This window comes from Triticum aestivum, chromosome 7A (genome assembly GCF_018294505.1).
Source record: "Triticum aestivum cultivar Chinese Spring chromosome 7A, IWGSC CS RefSeq v2.1, whole genome shotgun sequence".
In the NCBI taxonomy this organism is placed as follows: Eukaryota; Viridiplantae; Streptophyta; class Magnoliopsida; order Poales; family Poaceae; genus Triticum; species Triticum aestivum.
In genome coordinates this window covers 283601834-283626282 of record NC_057812.1, presented here as the reverse complement: position 1 = coordinate 283626282, position 24449 = coordinate 283601834, and positions in this window count along the sequence as shown.

The following is a 24449-nucleotide window of genomic DNA, read 5'->3' as shown; positions in this document are numbered from 1 at the left end:
GATCGCCGTCGTCAATTCGCCGTTGCAGAGGCTTCCCCGAGCCCACCGAGCTTCTCTCCCGCCCCCTCGTGAGCCCCTGTCCATTTCCCCTCTCTCCCCGTGCCCGTCCGTACCTTCTAACCGCCCCGGCTGTCGGAGCCGACAGTTCCTCGCTGCCGGCGATGTCGCAAACGGTGCTAGAGCCACCGTAGCTAATTTCCGAGCACGGCAACGTGCTCAGTACCCTTCCAGGAGCCGAGCGCGCCCACCCGTGCAACCTGCCGTGCCCCCTAGCGCCAACCCGCACCAACCCCGAGCTCCGGCCACCGCCGCGAGCTCGATTCCGGCGAGCCCGTTCGACCTCAGCCCCTCCCGCTTGCCTAGATGGATGCGGCTGAGCGCCAGCTACGCGTAGATGATCGCTGCCGCTGTTTTGGTCGCCGGAGGAGGATTTCCGACCCCCTCCGCCGTCCCTGGCTCCGCCGGCGACGAGCCGCGGGTCAACTCCGGCGAGTTGACCCGGGGTTTGACCCCCTGACGTGTGGGCCCAGGCGTCTGGTTGATTAGGGTTAGATTAGTTAGCGTTAATTAACCTAGCTAATTAGATAGGCCACTGACATGCGGGCCCCGCCCGGCTAACTAAGTTAGTTAGGGCTAACTAACCTGGTTAGTTGACTGGGTCACTGACCAGTGGACCCCACTGGTCAGGTTTGACCTGGGGCGCCCAGTTGACCCTGCTGACGTCACTGTGACGTGGGGCTGACGCAATAAGTATTTTCTGGATTTAAAATAATTCAGAAAATTCCAGAAAATTGTATAAACTTCTAAAATTCATAGAAATTCAACCGTAACTCCAAATTAAATAAATTATATATGAAAAATTATCAGAAAAATCCAATCTATCCATCTGTACCATTTTCATGCATGTTAGAACAACTTATCACTACTGTTTAGGACAAATGAAGTGAATGACATTTGAATAATCACATATGGAGTTTGAATTTGAATCTTGTATTCAAACCAACTTCATTTAATCTGTTGCTAGTTGCATTAGCTCAAAACACATTCATTTTGCCATGTCATGATCATGCATCATATTGTGCATTGCATTGATTGTGTTCCTTTTTGTGTTGCCGGTATTTGTCCCCTCTCGATAGACGTGATACCGATGACGTGATCGTTGACACTGATGAAGACTCAATGTTATCTTCAGAAGTGCCAGGCAAGCAAAACTCCCTTGTTCATTCCGATAAAATCCCACTCTCTCGCTCCTGCTCTCTTTTACTGCATTAGGACAACATCGATTCATCTGTTACTTGCTGCGGTAGCTGAACCCCTTTATCCTCTGCATGACCTGTCATTCCACAGTAATTAGATGAAACCCACTAGCATGAGTAGGAGTTGTTTGAGCCCTGTTGTGCCTACTCATTCATGTTTGTTTGTCATGCCTGCTACTGCTTAGAGTTGAGTCAGGTCTGATTCATCGGGGATGAATCAGAGGCGTGTGAACATGTCCTACTGTGTGTGAGCTAAGTGTGTGAACATGATTTGGTAAAAGGTAGCGGTGAGAGGCCATGTAGGAGTACATGGTGGGTTGTCTCATTGCAGCCGTCCTCAGGAACTGAGTTCTGTGTTTGTGATCCATGATTCAGCTACTACCATGCATTGGGCCCTGAAATATGACCCCGCTCGACTTCTTATTCACCCTTGTCCTCTGTCCAGGAGTTGCAAGTAGTTTCTGGTGTTTGTAGTATGCTGGAGGCCGTGGACAGCGCTGACCGTAGGGGTGGGCTGTGATGCGGTAGGCACGTGGCCGGGTATACCGGGCGCCCGTTTGGTGTCACGGAACCCTGTTCACATCGTTTGGGGCTGTGAGCGAAACTCCGGCCGGATCTCCTCATGGATGGAACCCGAATAGGCGATAAACCTGGACTAGAGACTTAGGTGTTTAGGTAGGTCGTGGTCTACACCCACGTCGGCTTTCGCTTGAAGTCTGCCGAGCACATGTCGTGTGCAGACGCTAAGTGGTGGAAACATGTATGAAGAAGTACACCCCTGCAGGGTTAACATCATCTATTCGAATAGCCGTGTCCGTGGTAAAGGACTTCTGGGTTGCTTATATCAGTTCATAGACAAGTGAAAGTGGATACTCTAAAATACGCAAGATAAGCGTGAGTGCTATGGATGGCGTTCTCGTAGGGAGACGGGAGCGGATCCATAGTGGTGTATTGATATGGTGAATATGTGGACTCGTGTGCGCCACCTCAAAAGAGTCGCTTGCAGTCGTAGTTTAGGATAGCCACCGAGTCAAAGCTGGCTTGCTGCAGTTAAACTCCATCATCCCCTTGTTGAAAATGATGCATATGTAGTTAGTTCTGATGTAAGTCTTGCTGGGTACATTTGTACTCACGTTTGCTCATTTTATATTTTTGCAGAGAGATTTCGGTCTCGCTAGTAGTACCGCGTGGACTTCGACGTTTAGCTTGATACCTCAGCTACGATCTTGTGCCCTCGGCAGGATCTGATAGATAGTCAGGCTTCTCAGCCTTTTTCATTTATAGATGTCTGTACTCAGACATGATAGCTTCCGCTTGTGCTTGGTCTGAATGCTCTGATTGTTGGGTCATGAGACCCATGTTTGTAATATCTCGCTCCTCGGAGCCTAATGAATAATTACTTGAGTCATAGAGTCATGTTGTGATGTCATGTTGTATTTGCACATATCAAGCATATTGTGTGTATGTTATTGAAATGCTTGGTATGTGTGGGATCTGACCATCTAGTTGTTTATCTTTAGTAGCCTCTCTTACGGGGAAATGTCTCCTAGTGTTTCACTGAGCCATGGTAGCTTGCTACTGCTCCGGAACACTTAGGCTGGCCGGCATGTGTCCTTCTTCGTTCCTGTGTCTGTCCCTTCGGGGAAATGTCACGCGATGAATACCAGAGTCCTGTTAGCCCGCTACAGCCCGGTTCACCGGAGTCCTGCTAGCCCAGTGCTACAGCCTGGATTCACTCGCTGATGACCGACACGTTCGATGCTGGGTCATGGATGCCTGTCCCTGTAAGTCTGTGCCACTTTGGGTTTACGACTAGCCATGTCAGCCCGGGCTCCTTATCATATGGATGCTAGCGACACTGTCATATACGTGTGCCAAAAGGCGCAAACGGTCCCGGGCAAAGGTAAGGCGACACCCGTGGGAATACCGTGCATGAGGCCGCAAGGTGATATGAGGTGTTACATGCTAGATCGATGTGGCATTGAGTCGGGGTCCTGACAGCGTTGGTATCAGAGCTTGACTGCCTATAGGATTACCAAGCCAAACTGGTCGAAGTTGAGTCTAGAAATTCTTTAGTTATATAAGGGAATTGATTGTGGGATGGAACGTAAGGCTCTTTTTACTCCTTTACCTCATGCCCTTCTGATCTGAGTCATCTTATCTTTCCTACGGGGATTAAGAACTAGGCTATCTCTTCTTTCTATCAGGATCACGTGTTACTAATCTGCAGACTTGTAGGATTGATGGTTCTAAGCTTGAGTTCAGTTTCTACTTTCGTATGTTAATTGTTGATCTCGAAACCTTGATATTGTGCTTCTGAGTGGTTATGCCACCATTTTTGTGAATGTCTCAAATCTCTTCTGAGCTTTTACAGCCGTTATGCTGTCCGAGTCATCCCAGGTTTCTAAACAATCTGATGCACTTGCAAATCCTTTCCCTCTGGTTTTGATGTTCCTTTGGGCCAGGTTAATCACACTAAATGCTGAGTTGAGGTATTCTATTGCCTCGACATATATGTTGGAATTATTATTAAGACCCTAGGCGTCTTAGGGGATCATCTAGTAATCTAGCCATGATTGTGTCCTAGTGTGATGATTCTGGCCTTTATTCTCAAAAGCATCCCGTGATGCCATCTAGTTAGTAGGTATTCTACTCCTGGGTTTTGAACCCGAGATTCACTCCACTTACTTCATGTTGATAGTGTTTGCTAGTTCCTTTAGGATATTAGTAACCTTTGCGATAATCCTCGAGGTTCATGATACATCCTTTTTCCAATTACCATGAACCATTCTTGGCAGGAGTTCTTCTGAACCAAAATATGACAACAAGAGTGCTCTCGATGAGTTCTCCATGCTATATTGTGACTCTGCCAGCTCAACCTTTCTGCATGGGTTATCCGGAAGAATTATGTTGAACCTGGTTCGACATACTAATCTATGCATCCACAACTCAGAAAGTTATATGTTCCTTTGAGTTGTCCTTCCTTAGTTGTTTTCTGGCCTCGTCTATCAATTGATAGTCAGGAGTAGTTGTGCTTTCGTGTTCCTCGATGCCCACTACTCTTGTGGTCCATCAAGCCATTCTATCGCGGAATGACTAGGAGAAACAAACTCCAGTACCTCATCCATATCTAGGATTGGGTCAAAGCAGTTGTATTCCGCAGATAAAAATGCTAATCCAGTTTCTGTTCTGTTCTACCCTGAAGTATTGCCCTCTTTATGTCAGGACTGTCATGAGAATTGCACCATTCTCATGAATTCGTGACGTAGTGATACTTCTCGCCATCATTGTTCATTCCTCGATTTCCGTGTTATTGTAACCGGAATGCCGACAAGTGAATCGTGATGTGTGAAATCAATACTGCCAGCAACTCCGTTGCTTGGTAGTTAAATGGGCGATAACCTCATTCTTAGTGTGTTGATTATTGAATCATCATCCTAGGATTGATCGTGCTACCTAGTCCTTATTCCGGTGCACTCTCCGATCAATGAGTTAGGATCTTTTCAAATCCTTGCTCTATTGATCATATCGTCTTGCCCTGAAAAGCAAGATTGTTCTCGAGCTTAGTAACATACCGGTGGTTCGTGATTTTCTGAATATCTTCTCAGAAGTATTACCAGATTGTCACCTGACCGCTATGTTGAGTTCGTGATCAAGTTGGTTTATTCCTGTAAACCACCCCTTCTCCAAGAATCCGTGTTGGATACCCTGAGCTAGTTGGATAAGCTAAACAACAACTTGGAGAGTTGGAAGATAAAAGTTTGTCCGACTTAGTTCATGTTAAGGGATATCTTTTTGTGTGTGTGTGTGTGTTGAAGAAAGATGATATCTTCATCAATTGGTCCTTGTGAACAATTGTTGGATTTATTATCTTACCCAAACCTTTGACTGAGTATGGGCTATCATCCAATCAGACCAGAACCAATGATATTCGTAATGTTGTCTTATTCGTGGTTGATCCCTCGAGCATACACCATTACATCTTTGGCCTGACCAATGCTATCACTTGTTCACTTAACTATGGAATTCCTTCTAAAAGGAAACCCGGAAGAATTGTTGTTGAGCCCATTGACAACATCCTTATCTCCTCCATGATTTTGTTGAACATTAAGCTAGTGTTGGAAACTTTTGAAAGCATTTCTTCATGCTAACTCATGAAGTATTTGTTTGATGAAAGGAGTGACTTCCTCTTGTACATGTGCATTTGGTGAAAGTTGCCGCCGTGGATTTGAGAAAGTTAGTTTTGCTTCCTCTGGAATCATCCCAAGTCAGTCATGCATACGTGCGAAGTATTCTGTGGTCTGGAGACTTGCAACCTTCATTCCATATGTGTTCCGAGCACACCAAGCTACTGATTGAGTTGTTCAAAGATAAAGGAGTTTGTCCAAGGTGAACTCTTTGGACTTCCACGCGTGGAGTCTTCGATGTCATTAATGATGGTTCCCCCTCCTGAACTCGGTAGTGTTTTACTATAAGACTACTTTGTGGTCATGCTTGTCTTGGACAACATGTTCACATGTTTGTAGCAGAACCAGCTCATGTTTTGGAGCTTGCTATCGTAGTTCATCTCCCGAGAATCCCGCAACGTCATCTTGTCGATTTGTGTTGCAAACTTTCATTTTTCTTCCTAGACTTGATAACTCTGGAATATCCTGACACCAACCAGATCTGAATCTCAGGCAGATATGATGGTTTGGAACTTTTCCCAAGAACTATAGTATTGGTCCCTCGATAACCGGTAAAGTGAATGTCGTGGCCAACACACCCAGCCGGAAGACCTGTTATTATAATATCTTGATTGAGGAAGTTGGCCACCTCCCCATAGGGATTTCGTAGGATTTACTCCCTAGTTGCCCCTATGGATTTTGAGATCCCGAAGTCCGACCTTTTACTTGATGTTCTAGATATCAAACCATATCTATGAATGGGTTACGCTAGCACATCAAGGAGAACATTAGAAGCGGAGTGCTAAATGTCTCTCGGTCGATCATCCAGATTTTGTTTCCTTGGCCTCGCCAAGGTGAAATCTAAGAAGGTGTTATCTTCCTTTGCATCGGCATCTTCCACCGGTATTCATCATGGTAGTAAGTTGTGTTGCCAAAATCCTTGACACGGATATTGGTAAAACCTTGATGATTATGGAAATGCTCAAGTTCTTGAGAGCACGCACAAGCGTTAGGTGTTACCATCGGCACTAGCTAGGTTTGCTCTCAACTTCCTCGGTTATGCTATAACTTCTCAACAGTGGATTCACTCTTTATTGTTGGGTTCTTCCCCAGTTACCAGAATCATTCCCAGCATTTGCATTTTGTTCCCGGCTTGCACCGCCAATGTGCCATTCTACCATGGGTCTCTTCCATTTCCGGTGGTAAGCAAATTCATCCATTATGTTGCCTTCAACAAGGTAATCCACATCATCCAAGTCCGAGTATGCCATTCTACCGACCCCCTCCAAATGATCGCTCGAGAATTGCCTTAGGCTGGTTTAAAGAGTTTCAATGATCTCTGAATCAAAAGTAATTCTTTTTGCCACTTAAGGGGATATCTCTATGAGTCACCTTCCCTAAGGTGTATCGTTATGGTATCATGGCAACTCAACTCCTCGCTACGTTGACAATCGATTACCACCTTCTTAAGCGTGAAATTGTGGTCTACCTAGTGAACCTTCGTCATCTGCTTCACTCCATTCCTATGGATGTGTGCTTCGCCTCTCAGCTCGAGAGATGTTGCTATGTCTCATTCCGTGAGTTAATCCTGAGTTGTTCGACCTTCGAGAAGAACCATTCTTTTAGGATCTTTCCTTTCCTCTCGTTGTCATGTTAGTTGGAGTTCTCAGAGCAAGACTTCGAGACAAAGATGGTGATCGAATCAACGCTTTGATAAAGTGCACCCTGGATCGTGAAGATTATACTAGTTTGCATTTCCCCTTCATCTTACCCTACGCTTGAATCTCGAGACGAGATTCTTGTTTAGTGGGGGTGAGTTGTCACATCCCTAGCTGCTGGTAGTGCTCTAGGCTAGCTCATGTGTGCATCATGTTTAAATTTTCGAAACTTGAACTGAGGAATTTTGGAAGCCTCAAAAACTTAAATAAAAGAGGGGCAAAAACCCTAGAAATCTCATTCATTGCTCCAAAATGCTCTTCTTAAATGTTTGATAATTTTTGGTAAGGGTTCTGGTCCCAACCAAAATATTGAACATTTTTAAGGATTTATTTTGGGACTTTGGATTTAATTCATTAGCTATTTGAATTTGAATTATATTCATATAACTAGAATATAATTTCAAATACCCCTGAAATATATTATAAGCTTTTGGAAAAGTCCATCTAGCAAAATAAAAATATCCAGAGGAGCTTTTGGCATTGTTTGAATTTGTTTAAATTCAAACAATGGCAAAAGATATTAAATAAAAGAAACAGAACAGAAAAAAAATAAAAAGAGTAAAGCCTACCTGGCCTCACCCGTGCAGCCACCAGCCGGCCCAGCTCCCCCACCTGGCCGGCCCAGCCCACCTCCTCCCCCCCTTGTCCTCTTCTTCCTCTGCCAGTAGGCAGAGGCGAGGCGTGGCGCGCGCCCGAAGAGCTCCGGCCACCTCCTGCTTACCTGCTCGCCGCTGGAGGCACCCGAGGGAGCCACGCACTTCCCCCCTCGTTCCCCACGACCTCTCTCACTCTCCCGTAGCTCTCCCTCGCTCCTCCCTCTCCTCTGCTCTCTCTCCCTCACGCGCCCGAGCGGAGCCCATCGCCGCCGACGCCGTTTACCGGGGCCACAGCCACCCCCTCGCTCCCACTATGCATCCCTGAGCTCCGCCCTGACCCCGTGGAGCTACACACGCGACGCACGCGACCAGAGGAGGCCGCAGTCGACCGGAGCGTCGTCGTCTTCATCTCCGGTGCCCGGAGATCGCCGTCGTCAATTCGCCGTTGCAGAGGCTTCCCCGAGCCCACCGAGCTTCTCTCCCGCCCCCTCGTGAGCCCCTGTCCATTTCCCCTCTCTCCCCGTGCCCGTCCGTGCCTTCTAACCGCCCCGGCTGTCGGAGCCGACAGTTCCTCGCCGCCGGCGATGTCGCAGACGGTGCTAGAGCCACCGTAGCTAATTTCTGAGCACGGCAACGTGCTCAGTACCCTTCCAGGAGTCGAGCGCGCCCACCCGTGCGACCTGCCGTGCCCCCTAGCGCCAACCCGCACCAACCCCGAGCTCCGGCCGCCGCCGCGAGCTCGATTCCGGCGAGCCCGTTCGACCTCAGCCCCTCCCGCTTGCCTAGATGGATGCGGCTGAGCGCCAGCTACGCGTAGATGATCGCTGCCGCTGTTTTGGTCGCCGGAGGAGGATTTCCGACCCCCTCCGCCGTCCCTGGCTCCGCCGGCGACGAGCCGCGGGTCAACTCCGGCGAGTTGACCCGGGGTTTGACCCCCTGACGTGTGTGCCCAGGCGTCTGGTTGATTAGGGTTAGATTAGTTAGCGTTAATTAACCTAGCTAATTAGATAGGCCACTGACATGCGGGCCCCGCCCGGCTAACTAAGTTAGTTAGGGCTAACTAACCTGGTTAGTTGACTGGGTCACTGACCAGTGGACCCCACTGGTCAGGTTTGACCTGGGGCGCCCAGTTGACCCTGCTGACGTCACTGTGACGTGGGGCTGACGCAATAAGTATTTTCTGGATTTAAAATAATTCAGAAAATTCCAGAAAATTGTATAAACTTCTAAAATTCATAGAAATTCAACCGTAACTCCAAATTAAATAAATTATATATGAAAAATTATCAGAAAAATCCAATCTATCCATCTGTACCATTTTCATGCATGTTAGAACAACTTATCACTACTGTTTAGGACAAATGAAGTGAATGACATTTGAATAATCACATATGGAGTTTGAATTTGAATCTTGTATTCAAACCAACTTCATTTAATCTGTTGCTAGTTGCATTAGCTCAAAACACATTCATTTTGCCATGTCATGATCATGCATCATATTGTGCATTACATTGATTGTGTTCCTTTTTGTGTTGCCGGTATTTGTCCCCTCTCGATAGACGTGATACCGATGACGTGATCGTTGACACTGATGAAGACTCAATGTTATCTTCAGAAGTGCCAGGCAAGCAAAACTCCCTTGTTCATTCCGATAAAATCCCACTCTCTCGCTCCTGCTCTCTTTTACTGCATTAGGACAACATCGATTCATCTGTTACTTGCTGCGGTAGCTGAACCCCTTTATCCTCTGCATGACCTGTCATTCCACAGTAATTAGATGAAACCCACTAGCATGAGTAGGAGTTGTTTGAGCCCTGTTGTGCCTACTCATTCATGTTTGTTTGTCATGCCTGCTACTGCTTAGAGTTGAGTCAGGTCTGATTCATCGGGGATGAATCAGAGGCGTGTGAACATGTCCTACTGTGTGTGAGCTAAGTGTGTGAACACGATTTGGTAAAAGGTAGCGGTGAGAGGCCATGTAGGAGTACATGGTGGGTTGTCTCATTGCAGCCGTCCTCAGGAACTGAGTTCTGTGTTTGTGATCCATGATTCAGCTACTACCATGCATTGGGCCCTGAAATATGACCCCGCTCGACTTCTTATTCACCCTTGTCCTCTGTCCAGGAGTTGCAAGTAGTTTCTGGTGTTTGTAGTATGCTGGAGGCCGTGGACAGCGCTGACCGTAGGGGTGGGCTGTGATGCGGTAGGCACGTGGCCGGGTATACCGGGCGCCCGTTTGGTGTCACGGAACCCTGTTCACATCGTTTGGGGCTGTGAGCGAAACTCCGGCCGGATCTCCTCATGGATGGAACCCGAATAGGCGATAAACCTGGACTAGATACTTAGGTGTTTAGGTAGGTCGTGGTCTACACCCACGTCGGCTTTCGCTTGAAGTCTGCCGAGCACATGTCGTGTGCAGACGCTAAGTGGTGGAAACATGTATGAAGAAGTACACCCCTGCAGGGTTAACATCATCTATTCGAATAGCCGTGTCCGCGGTAAAGGACTTCTGGATTGCTTATATCAGTTCATAGACAAGTGAAAGTGGATACTCTAAAATACGCAAGATAAGCGTGAGTGCTATGGATGGCGTTCTCGTAGGGAGACGGGAGCGGATCCATAGTGGTGTATTGATATGGTGAATATGTGGACTCGTGTGCGCCACCTCAAAAGAGTCGCTTGCAGTCGTAGTTTAGGATAGCCACCGAGTCAAAGCTGGCTTGCTGCAGTTAAACTCCATCATCCCCTTGTTGAAAATGATGCATATGTAGTTAGTTCTGATGTAAGTCTTGCTGGGTACATTTGTACTCACGTTTGCTCATTTTATATTTTTGCAGAGAGATTTCGGTCTCGCTAGTAGTACCGCATGGACTTCGACGTTTAGCTTGATACCTTAGCTACGATCTTGTGCCCTCGGCAGGATCTGATAGATAGTCAGGCTTCTCAGCCTTTTTCATTTATAGATGTCTGTACTCAGACATGATAGCTTCCGCTTGTGCTTGGTCTGAATGCTCTGATTGTTGGGTCATGAGACCCATGTTTGTAATATCTCGCTCCTCTGAGCCTAATGAATAATTACTTGAGTCATAGAGTCATGTTGTGATGTCATGTTGTATTTGCACATATCAAGCATATTGTGTGTATGTTATTGAAATGCTTGGTATGTGTGGGATCTGACCATCTAGTTGTTTATCTTTAGTAGCCTCTCTTACGGGGAAATGTCTCCTAGTGTTTCACTGAGCCATGGTAGCTTGCTACTGCTCCAGAACACTTAGGCTGGCCGGCATGTGTCCTTCTTCGTTCCTGTGTCTGTCCCTTCGGGGAAATGTCACGCGATGAATACCAGAGTCCTGTTAGCCCGCTACAGCCCGGTTCACTGGAGTCCTGCTAGCCCAGTGCTACAGCCTGGATTCACTCGCTGATGACCGACACGTTCGATGTTGGGTCATGGATGCCTGTCCCTGTAAGTCTGTGCCACTTTGGGTTTACGACTAGCCATGTCAGCCCGGGCTCCTTATCATATGGATGCTAGCGACACTGTCATATACGTGTGCCAAAAGGCGCAAACGGTCCCAGGCAAAGGTAAGGCGACACCCGTGGGAATACCGTGCGTGAGGCCGCAAGGTGATATGAGGTGTTACATGCTAGATCGATGTGGCATTGAGTCAGGGTCCTGACAAAATTAATATCTAATGTGTTGGCCTTGTCATACTGTAGGGGCTGGGTACACCCCCGTGGTGTCCGCATGCCCAACTAGGTCCTTAGTGTGCTTTGCCGGCAGCACTTCCCTAGGTGGGTCACGTTGCCTGGTGAGGGTCAGGTTGCACAGCTAGCACTGACCTAGGAGCTGTACTCGGTTGCCCCGGCCCCGTCGAAGGAGAGGGTCGACGGTGTCTTGTGCGAGATGGTGGCCGACATTGTGTTCCGTCGGTTTTGGGTAATTTCTCCTTTACAGATTTAAAAATCAACACTACCTAGTGATTGTAATAATCGGTGTTGTCTTGTTTGATTGCAGACCTTCTACAGGGTTTCAGAGGGAGAGCAGGAGGCCGCGTGTATGGTTGTCGAAACCGAGTGCAAGCGCCTACTTCAGAACTTACGACACGAGGCTCGGGTACAGGCCGTTCGAGACTACTACGCCCGAAGGGTATTAGGAGGGGCAAGAAGAAGTGTCGCGGTAAGTTTCTGAGTAAGGAGAAGTACATGAAGGTAATTACCTATTCTTAAGTCCTTGAACTTAGTTTTCTTGATTTGATTCGTAGGCCTAGCGCTGAAATTTCTCTTGACTCACTTAGGTGCCCCCGAGATGGTGTGTGGATAAGATGGACTGTTGGGAGGCGTTGGTGGATGCGTGGTGCTCTCCCCAATGGCTAGTCGAACACCAAAGGGCCAAGGATAAGCGTGACCAAATGGAAGGTGTGCCACACCATCAAGGGAGCTCCAACCTGTTTGAGTACGGGGGTAACTGGGTATGTGGTTTGCTACATGATTCATGCAATTTCATTCTTCATGGTAGCATTTATCCCTTCCAAAATGACTTAATATGCTTAGTTAGTTAAAAAAGGCATAACTACCTTGGATAGTTCATTTATGACATATTTAGCTCTAAAATGACATAATAACCTTTAGATAGCTCTATAAAATGACTTAATATGCTTTAATTAGTTAAAATGGCATAACTACCTTCGATAGCTCAATAACGACCTAAACTAATCTTAGCTAGTTCATTCATGACATAATTAGCTCTAAAATGACATAATAACCTTAGATAGCTCCATAGAATGCCTAAATATGTTATAGTTAGCTAAAAAAATGGCATAACTACCTTGGATAGCTCAATAATGACATAGTTAGCATACTTTGGTCAAAAATGGCATAATAATCTTGGTTACCTCGAAAATGACCTAAACTTAGCTTATTTTCCTCGAAAATGACATAATAACCTTTCTTAGCTCCAAAATGACCTATTTACATAGCAATATCATTCTTCATGCTAGCTTGAGCCCTAACTAATATTTTGTTCCTCTCTCTCAGGCGCACCACCACAAGAAGCCTGTGCCAAGTCTGTTCGACCTCTATGGCATGGCCCATATGGCCCCGTACAAGAAGGCCAAGCCATTCATGGAGTCTGACCTAGATCATCCGGAGAGCTTCACCAACATCTCCTCCCACCACAAGCTTGTGAAGTACAGAGACGAGGAGAAGGCGAGGAAAGGGGAGGACTTTAACCCGAGCCAGGATCCTTTTGATACAGAGCTAGTGATGATATCTGGTGGCGGAAGGTCCCATGGCTCTCAAGCCATTGGTGATGGACTGATACGTTGTCCTAAGACTCTCTCGCAGATCAAGAAGCGCCTGAGTAGCTCTGATCCTGAGATAACACCTCATGCATGGCCCGTGGAGCTCGCCATGGCGGTTAGTTATACGGACTCTCTCACCTTTCCTCCATTACATTGTGTGTGCGTTCGTCGATGATTACAATGCTAACAAGGAGTGCTGTGTTGCAGGCATTGGTTGAGAAAGAGAGATTGAAGACCCAGGCGCTTTTGGAGGAGGCAAAAAGGGAGGCGACGCAGAGGGAGAGGGAGATGGAGGAGAGGACGGCTAAGGTGTTGGAGGAGGAGAGGAACCGGAACGAGGCGTCTAACTGGGCCCTATACGAGCTCATCGTGGTACGTTTCTCGTGCATATTAGCCCAATCATGCACGTAATGTTCACATTACTAACTAATATGACTGACTCGTGAGAACCTAATGTGCAGACCATGTGTGAGAAAAACGGTCAGGCCCCTCCGCCGATGACCCAGATTGCTCCGATGACCACGGTGAGTTTGATTTTAATGGTCCTTAGTTACTACTATTCACATTTTAGTTTGCATCATGCTAACGAGACATTATTGGAAATGATCTTTGGTTCAGCATGCTCCCGACAAGCATCAACCAATCCTTCCGCGTCTGCCAATGCCGGAACCCTGACCGGTCCTTCATCTCCGTCTACCACTGGCGCAGGCCCGACCATTCCTACACCTCCGTGATAATGGTATTTTTCTTCTTATTAACCATGTTTAGTCCATTTTTCACATAATTTAGCCTATTTAGTCCACAAATGACATAATAAGATGAAGAAAATCAAGGAAGAGGAAGGAAAGAAGGAATAGGATTCTTCTTCTTCTTTTCCTCCTCTTACTTGTTTTTATTCGTAAATGGCATCATAATCTTGCTAACCTCATAAATGTCATATACTTAGATTGTTGTCCTCTAAAATGACACAATAAGCTTAGTTAGGTCAAAAATGGCATAATTTGCTACGTTGGCTCAAAAATGGCATTTTTCTTCTTATTTAGCCAATTTATTCCATTTATGACATAATTTAGCCTATTTAGTCCACAAATGACATAATAAGTCCACAAACTTCTTCTTCTTCTTCTCCTTCTTCTTCTTCTTCTTCTTCTTCTTCTTCTTCTTCTCCTAGTCTTCTTATCCTTCTTCTTCTTATTCTTCTAGTTTTCTTCTTCTTCCTCTTCTTCTAACTTTCTTGTTTCCCATTTTGCAAATTTAATTCACTATATGGAAGCTTGCATGGATGGAGTGCTTGTTTCCCTGTTCTTCTTTTCGTTTGTATCGAAGAATAATGTGGAACTTGTTATATGGGTGCATGGAACAATGTGTTGGATGAACATTGTGATATTAGTGTAAGATGTATGGATGAAACTGTGTTTCTTATGTATGTATGTTGTCATGGATGGAGCTATGTGTTGGATACATCATATGTCTGCTGTGCCTATGAAAAAAATATGTATATCTGTGTGTGAATTCTAGTGAAATTAAATGGATATAAATAGAAACAAGGGATATATAGCCTCTTTGCCGTCTGCTAGCAGACGACAAAGAGGACACGTGCTAGCTAGCTGTAGAAACTGGGAACACTGGCTGCCTATTTGGTCAGTTTGCCGTCTGCTGGCGGATGGCAAAGACCTTTGAATCTTTACCGTCTGCTGGCAGACGGCATAGCTGGCCACGTGGCAGGTTCCCAGTGCTGGCCTAACTGAGCTCTTTGCCGTCTGTCAGTGGACAAAAAGAGCTTTGACTCTGTGCTGTCCACTGGCGGATGGCAAAGAGCGCCGTTAACCCCCTAACGGCTCTGACCCCACCCCACTACCATCTGTTGTCTTTGCTGTCTGCTGGCCTCAGATGGCGGACGACACAATCCTTTGCCGTCCGTTTCTAAGAAGCAGACGACAAAGAAGGCCTTTGCTGGCACCTATTCAGACGGACAATTTGCCGTCTGCTGGCAGACGACAAAGAAGTTTGCCGTTCGGGATCGATGCCTTTGCCGTCTGCCATGGCGGACGGCAAAGAAGCTGATTCCAGTAGTGATGCCCTGCAAAAACAAGTTAGACATCCTCTACTTTGTTGTTGCAAGTTTTACATGGCTGCTACGGGCTGAGAAAGAACCGTTCTTACCTACGGCATAAAAACCACAACATGGTATAGTGATTGCTTTTTGATCTTCATAAAGAAACCTGTTCATTGAATCTGATTCAACTAAAGTTGGAGAAATAGACACCCGCCAGCCACCTGTGTGCAAAGCACGTCGGTAGAACCAGTCTCATGAACGCGGTCATGTAATGTCGGTCCGGGCCGCTTCATCCAACAATACCGCCGAATCAAGAAACAACTAGTGACATCAAGCAATATGTATATATATACCCATGCCCACAACTCCTTTGTGTTCTACTCGTGCATATAACATCTACGCATAGACCTGGCTCGGATGCCACTGTTGAGGAACACAGTAATTTCAAAATTTTCCTACGCACACGCAAGATCTATCTAGGTGATGCATAGCAACGAGAGGGGAAGAGTGTTGTCTACGTACCCTCGTAGACCGTAAGTTGAAGCGTTATGACAATGCGGTTGATGTAGTCGAACGTCTTCAAGATCGGACCGATCCTAGCACTGAAGGTACAGCACCTCCGTGATCTACACACGTTCAGTTCGGTGACGTCCCACGAACTCTAGATCCAGCTGAGTGTCGAGGGAGAGTTTCGTCAGCACGACGGCGTGATGACGGTGATGATGAAGCTACCCGAACAGGGCTTTCCCTAAGCACCACTACGATATGACCGAGGTGGATTATGGTGGAGGGGGGCACCACACACAGTTAAGACAATGATCAACTTGTGTGCCTATGGGGTGCCCCCCTCCCCGTATATAAAGGAGTGGAGGAGGGGGGAGGGCTGACCCTCTATGGCGCGCCCTAGGGGAGTCCTACTCCCACCGGGAGTAGGATTCCCCCTTCCAAGTAGTAGGAGTAGGAGAGAAGGAAGGGGAGGAGAGAAGGAAGGAAAGGGGGGCCCACCCAATTCGAATTGGGCTAGGGGGGCGCGCCTCCCACCTTTTTCCTTCCTGTCCTCTATTCCATTAAGGCCCAATAAGACCCATATACTCCCCGGGGGGTTCCGGTAACCTCCCGGTACTCCGAAAAATGCCAGAACTCATCCGGAACCATTTTGAGTCCAAACATAGGCTTCCAATATATCAATCTTTATGTCTCGACCATTTCGAGACTCCTCGTCATGTCCGTGATCAAATCCGGGACTCCGAACTACCTTCGGTACATCAAAACACATAATACCAATCGTCACCGAATGTTAATCGTGCGGACCCTATGGGTTCGAGAACTATGTAGACATGACCGAGACTCATCTCCGGTCAATAACCAATAACATAACATGGATGCTCATATTGGTTCCTACATATTCTACGAAGATCTTTATCGGTCAAACCGCACAATGACATACGTTGTTCCCTTTGTTATCGGTATGTTACTTGCCCAAGATTCGATCATCGGTATCTCAATACCTAGTTCAATCTCGTTACCAGCAAGTCTCTTTACTCTTTCCATAATGCACCATCCCGCAACTAACTCATTAGTTACATTGCTTGTAAGGCTTATAGTGATGTGCATTACTGAGAGGGCCCAGAGATACCTCTCCGATACTCGGAGTGACAAATCCTAATCTCGATCTATGCCAACTCAATAAACACCATCGGAGACACCTGTAGAGCATCTTTATAGTCACCCAGTTACGTTGTGACGTTTGATAGCACACTAAGTGTTCCTCTGGTATTCGGGAGTTGCATGATCTCATAGTCATAAGAACATGTATAAGTTATGGATAAAGCAATAACAACAAACTAAACGATCATCATGCTAAGCTAACGGATGGGTCAAGTCAATCACACCATTCTCTAATGGTGTGATCCCGTTAATCAAGTGACAACTCTTGTCTATGGTCAGGAAACATAACCATCATTGATTCAATGAGCTAGTCAAGTAGAGGCATACTAGTGACACTCTGTTTGTATATGTATTCACACATGTACTAAGTTTCCAGTTAATACAATTCTAGCATGAATAATAAACATTTATCATGATATAAGGAAATATAAATAACAACTTTATTATTACCTCTAGGGCATATTTCCTTCATCACCTTCGATAACATCTGTGATTTCACCTTCGACAAGGGCCCGACGATGCTCTTCTAGCTCTTGGACTCCCTCGGCAGGTACATGGGTATGGTGCAAGTCATCAATGTCGGCGGTGGTCGTTCCTACTAGGTGTTCGATGAAATGCCAGAAGCGGACATCTCACCAAATGGGGTAGCACCGTTGGGTGCACCACCCGTGTCCGCCTTTCTGTTTGGTGACCCAAGCAAACAAAATTCGTGCCTGTTTGGGTCTCCCGGTTGGAGTTGCCCTCAGGAGATGCCAACGTCTCAAATGAGTGGGAAATGGGGAGGGGAAGGAGACGATATATATCAATTAGATTTAATTAATTCACAACAACCCCCTAAAACTTCTTTTAGAATAAGCACTTAGAAAACAAAGAGAAACTGACATATCTAATGCTTGTATTACTATTAACTCATTCAAGATCTTCTATGAGAAACCATATAGCAAAAAAATCATAAACAAAAAGAGTGGAATATCAAGGATCTGAGGATCTCAAACAGTTTATCCTTGAAGAGCAGACTGACCTGAACCTTATATATAACAAAGTCATCTCGTGCCAATTTTGTTAACATATTTTTGGCATGAAGAACTTGATAAAGACTTTGTGAACAAAACATCAAGATTATCGCATGACTGCAATTTGAAAAATATCAAGCTCTCTATTTCTTTGCAATTCACGGGCTAAATAATTTCAGAGCAATACACATTCTAATATCACTTTTTATAACATGTCTGGATCTTCATAACATAAACAACATTATCTTCACAAGTAATGGTGGGTGATTTCTACCCATCAATCTTACAAAATCATTATTCTGTGAAGCCGCACACATTCGTGTGTTTCTTCACAAATCAACTATTTTCAGAATGATTAGTGGATGCAACCACTAAATTCCGTCTTGTCGACTTCCAAGAGAAGGTTGTACCTCCATTCGAGAAGACAAAGCCAGTATATGATGTGGGGTTATGAGGATCAGATACATGACCAACATTACTATGTACAACCATGGTCAGATCTTCTTTTCTTATAAAACAAACCAAGGTCACTGGTGTCCAGAAGATATCTAAACATATTCTTCATACCAATCCAATACTTTTTCCATTAGTTATGTATTGTACATAGCCAATAAATTCACTTCAAACAATATTTCAGCCCTGGTGTAGTTTGTGCTGCCTTACACCGATATATGGACCCTCATGTCCCTACGTATTTTCATCACCGCTCTTAGGTCTAACTGGATATGATCGGTATCAATCAAGAATTCTAATAACCAAAGCACTTTGATGGATATGATTTATCCATATTGAACTTCTTAATTTATCTTTTGGATAAATGTAGACTGATCAACAAGTATTTCTGAAGGAATATGCTCGAGTTCCAAACTCAAGTAAAGTTTGGTCTCAACCAAATCTCCCATCTAAACACGGTCTTAAGATGATTTGAGGGTATATATGACTCTCTACTCTGTCAGTTGGCGAGCTGGGCACGGGTTGCACTGGTCGAAGAATTATGCATGTCTGGCGGCTTCATGCCGGGCCAAACCTTCACTTTCGACTCCTTCGAGCTTAAGGTGAACAACTGGGAGCTACTTTATGACATGATGCCCCTCCCTTCATCGACTACATCTACTCCAGGAACATCGAGTTTCCATGTGACAAACACGGTGACATCACAGGTGTTCATGCTCATCCATCACCAGTGGAGAAAAAGGTGGCGTCAATCTCCACCGGCCTCGGGGTGGCTGGATCTCCATCGACCCACCGGCCCACCCCAACAAACGGCATCAACATGATCTTCCCGGACATGGAAACACGATGGCCTCAGAAGCTCACCTACTGTGCGGTCTACACAACTACACCAGTCCAACTGATCTCCTAAAGTGGTTAGACGCCACGATCACCTTTGACCGCACCAATCATCCATCCTACATCCCCCATTTCGACGATTTTACCTTGGTAGTCGATACGATTATCAGGGGATTCCGCTTTCTATGGGTCTTGATGGACGACAACATCGGCCTTAACGTCATCTTCCCTGACTGACGGTGTCCTGGACTAAGGGGTACCAACCTAGTTGGGCCACCATCCATGGGACAAGCTTATGGCCCACCGATCTCACATGGAAGGACTCCGGAAGCCTCAAACTTAGGCGTGATCAGGACGGACTTAGTCGAAGACTTGGCATGTACTTCAAGGACTACTCCATCTATCGACATGTTTATCCTAGTTGGCAACCGACCATGTGTAACCCTTGATACCCCTGGTGCCTATATAAGCTGGAGGGTTTAGTCCATAGAGACACAATCACAATTATTAGCCTTAGGATTTAGAACGCATCATATGATCTCAAGGTAGATCAACCTCTACTTGATACTCCATCATCAATATAATCAAGCAGGACATAGGGTTTTACCACTTCGAGAGGGCCCGAACCTAGGTAAACATCATGTCCTTAGTCTCCTGTTCACCATCAATCCAAGATCCATGGCTCGGGACCACCTACTCGAGATCTGCCGGTTTTAGTACTGACATTGGTGGCCCATGCAGGTCCCGCTGTGTGGTCGACACGGATCAATGGAAGCATGGGACAACGTTCAAAATCCCCACCATGCGGTTTCCGCACCGGAATTTTATGAAAAACATCCAGAGTATTAGAGCTACCGATCACACCTTCTTTGTCGAGAATAAGGATGCGATCAGCAAGAGACAATCCCAAAATCCTGCTCCTCTTCTCCTGCCTCGTCCAAAAACCTCTGCGTAAAACAAGTTCAAGAACTAGGGCATAGGCTGGAGGGGGCCAATGGCTTAAATCCCGAAAACAGTTTGATTGGCTCCTTGTCAGCACTAACTCCTCGGGATAAATAGGTCGGAGCTTCGAGTCCGTGGACAGCTGAGATCAAATTCTTACTCCCACCCACCCCCACATCGAGTACTGCCTGAGTAATTATGGGCCTCCTAATGTCTGGGATCTAATCTACATCAAACAACAAGCTGAGGAGACGGTCTGGCAATTCTGTAAAAGGTTCCTGTTTGTCAAGAATAGGATACCAAATTGCCACGATTCTGACATCTTAGCAAATTTTCAGCATAACTGGGACGAAGGGGTCTTAAACGCCCTCGCCCGATGCCGAGTACAAACCTTTGCAGAGCTATCAGATCTAGTGTTAAGGTTTTGCATCATGGAGGACGCATGGCTGGCTCAGAAAGTGCAAGTAGATTCGATCCACACTGCAGCATCAAGACCAGGCGGGAGAGCGCGCCGGAAGCAACATTTTGGTCCCTTCACGTCAGTTGAGCCATCGCGGAAGAAAAGGAAACCTGTAATAGGACCCAATACTTCCCTTGACGGCCTGTTGGACAAGCTATGCCCAATCCACTCCGTTCTATTAAACGCTAACCCAACTCACAACTTTCGTGCTTGTTGGGTGGTGAAATAGGTGGCTAAGGGAGGCGAAGAACTCCTTGAGAGCACACGTGCACTGAGCCATCCAACAAACTCTTCGGACGATGAAGAGATCTTCATAATTTATGAAACTTATACATTAAGAAACTAGAGGAAAAGAGCCCTTCGAGAGTTAAGCCACGTCCAACATATAATAACTTCAGACACATTGTCATGGTTTTGTCACGACAAATATCCTTGAAAATGGACTTAATCATGAGGCCATCGCAACTAGGTAGTAGCTTGAATGGGGTTGATCGGAATGGAGAGACACGGGTTTACCCAGGTTCGGCCCCTCATGGTGGAGGTAAAAGCCTACTTCCTATTTGATTGATTATTGCTTGAGATCTCGATTACAAGGCCGCGACTTTGTCTAACCTAGTACTCGAGAGCGTGTGACCTCCTCTTTCTGCCTCCAGGGCTCCCCTTTATATACAAGTCGATGCCCTGAGGTTACAACAGAATCCGGGTCATACTATGACCTGTGTCTTAGTCTATTTCCTACTCATCTTGTCCATCAAGTGAGGGAGATTCCTTATAACTTCCTCCTTAAGCCAGCGTGCCAGACAATGGGCCATAAGCCGGCCTCCTCTTTCAGTCGCGTCCTGGGCCTTGAACTGCGGCCCACATAATGAGCTTGTTAATGAGTCGCCATAGGATAACCAGGTCATATCCTGGCCGGGTCATGCCGTGGGGTATATCCCCAACATTCACTACTGCAGAATGCTGCTAACACGATACTACAATTAGAGACCCTTCGAAGAAACTGTGTGCGATGCATTAATCGCAAACGGTGATGTAAAAAACCATCAAAAAGGTGGAAAATGTTTTCAATGGCAGATACATCAAACACGGTTCAGATTTTAGTTGCGTATGCGATTCTAGGCATAGGTTTGAGTTTAATGAACTGTTTGCGATGAGGCAGAATGACAGAAATAGGTAGCCAGATGAAGGCGTGTGCGATATATGGCATACAGTTCACTCGGATGAACTGTTTGTGATTAGGCAACACAAAAAGACGACCAGCCATATCAAGGTGTGTGTGCGATATACGTCATACGGTTCACTCGGATGAACTATTTGCTTTGAGCCAAGAGAACAAAAACGGTTCAAGTTAACAAGATGTGTGTGATACGTGGCAAACAGGTCTGTAATCAGAAATGTGTGCGAAGACCGATAATAGTACAGATGGTTGCTGCTAATAAGCCATGTGTGTTGTGGGCAAACACTTGGTGGTATAGAATTGTCAACGATTGATGAAATCATCACCGACGGGTTCCCTAGTATGGTTCGTGTGCAATGTCATTGCACACAGAACAACAACATATGTACTTATAACTTATAGGGATTCCATAAACAGATTGAACATCCAATTACATAGGTGGCTAGTACACACATGACCTTTGCACACACCAAAGTATGTTCCAAAATGCCTAGAAAACTCAAATAATGTATAAAAAGGCAAAACGAACCCTGAATAATTTCATATTTTTAGGACGACGCTCCTATAGTTGCATGTTGCCTCTGTAAAATAAATCAAGGCGGGAAGAGGCATCGTATGTCGTTTCGCACACATAGGTGACAAGTTCCCTCTCGGAACCATGAGCCTTTTTGAGAGAAGCTCCAGTTTGTAAGAAGTTTGTACCAAAACTCGTCCCAAATTGGACTAATTTTTTACCACAACATGTTGGGGCTATGTCATAACACCATGCCAAGTTTCATGATTTTGAGGCGAGTTTTGGATTTACTGTAATTTTAAACCAGGTTTCTTAATGTTTACTGTCAAGTCGGCACCGCCCTGGATAGACTTTTTCCTCGTGGTTCCCAGATGAAAAATCCAAATCTGTCACTACCATGCAGCTTTTCTTATTAAGAATTATAGCCCATTTGGTGTGCTAGCTGAAAATAAGTTTGTGGGTGCTGGTGGGCGCTATGAACTTGCGGTTCTGTAATGAACAAAGATCTCAAGGATCCCGCGAGAGTGATGTTCTTTCCCTATGTTGTGAATGCTTATAATACTTATGTCTTAATTAAAGAAATGGCAAGCCATTGACCAAGTACAAAAGAAAATACGGGTCAAAGCCGAGTTGAAAAGGGCAACAATATCTAACTCCATCTTACAAATAGTACAAAAGCACAAGGATTAATTACTCATCAAGTTTAGACAAAATCCAGATTGAACAAGACAATGCCATCTAACTCAACCAAAGTTTTCGGCAGTCACAATCAAATGGATCGGTCTGATCCATAAAATCAAGATCCCGGGCCAGAAATTCTACTGGTCCATGATGACAAGATGTTGTAAATAGAAGCCGAGCACGATCAGAAGCCCTTAGGTCCACCTGAAACTTCTTTTTATGTTGTTCAACACTTGCAGACATAAGAAATTTCTTGTCGAAAAACTTAATCCTCACGGACAATAGTGCCCTCGCATTCAACATGAAGAATGTGACAAAGCTAGTGTTTGCATTGTTGGATGCATACCCTTCCAGCGTTACTATCTTCAAATGAATGTCATGAGATCTGAGAAAATCATGGTGCTTCTTGAACCATCAATTGGTTATACTTTTTTCTCCATGTTCTAGTGCCTAAATAGAGATGAATATTGAATACACTTAATGCCTAAAAATATTATGTTGAAAGAGTGATAGCTGAATGATTAATTATAGTACATTATATATGGCTTTCAATGTGCGTGAAATCATCACCTTTGTATAGAAATTCTCCAGACATGGAAAGCATTGCAGCAAGCCAATAATCGTGTTCAGATCAAAACACCACATACTGATATGTAAGGTCTTGACAGAATCCACCACCACTGGTAGGATGGACAAGCTCTTCATTGAGCATAGAACATAATATTAGTACCAAAAGTTCACTCTAAGATGATACTTAACTTATGCGCACAAATGAAAAAAGCAGATTACAAAAGTTTACGTGAATAATATACAATACCTCAATAGGTGTGGAGCCAAACACCATCTTGAACCATCTAAAAGGATCACGAATTGCACCCAAGGTCTCCAGTTTAGGTGTAGAGACTACAATTATTTGCGAAGGTACTATAGTAGAATCAAGGAGCAACCTTTGAAGTGAAGGGGCATATTTGATGATGAGATCATGTCCAAAAAAACAAATTCTCATGGTTACAAGGTGGGGTGACTTTATTTTGAGACAACAGATATGAATATCTATTCCAAAAACGAGCAGCAAGCGCTTGAGGGCAGTGCAACTAGAGTGGATGATGTTGTGCAGTCCGGCCTCCGACAGATCAACCACCACAAGCGCAAGTTTTTTTTAGCAGTGGGAGTCGAAGCATTTGTACCAGATTGTCTGCTAGATGGCACCGGGCGAAGGTGGCGGTGTGGAAAGAGGAGGAAAACCACGAGATGGACATCGTTGGTGAGGGCACAGATACATCAATTCGTGGTATGTTACATACATAGTCATGGTAGAACTCAAGATGATGGAGTTTATTGAATTGACAGGATGTCAGCCAGGCGGCCACCGTGCAGGATATGTCCAGCAGGTAGCATGCCGGGATGCAGATGCGTTGAACAGAGCCCTGGTGGGAGGAGATGATGGCTCTGAGGAGTTCAAAATCATCATCGATAGATGGCCGGCGATAATCGAGATTAAGAGGGGCGACGTGCCACTGAGTGCGCCACCGAGATGCGAGGACTTGTGTGCAGCAACTATCCTTGGTGGGGAGAAGGGAGATGATCTCCCCAAGGATGTTGTCCGGGAGAT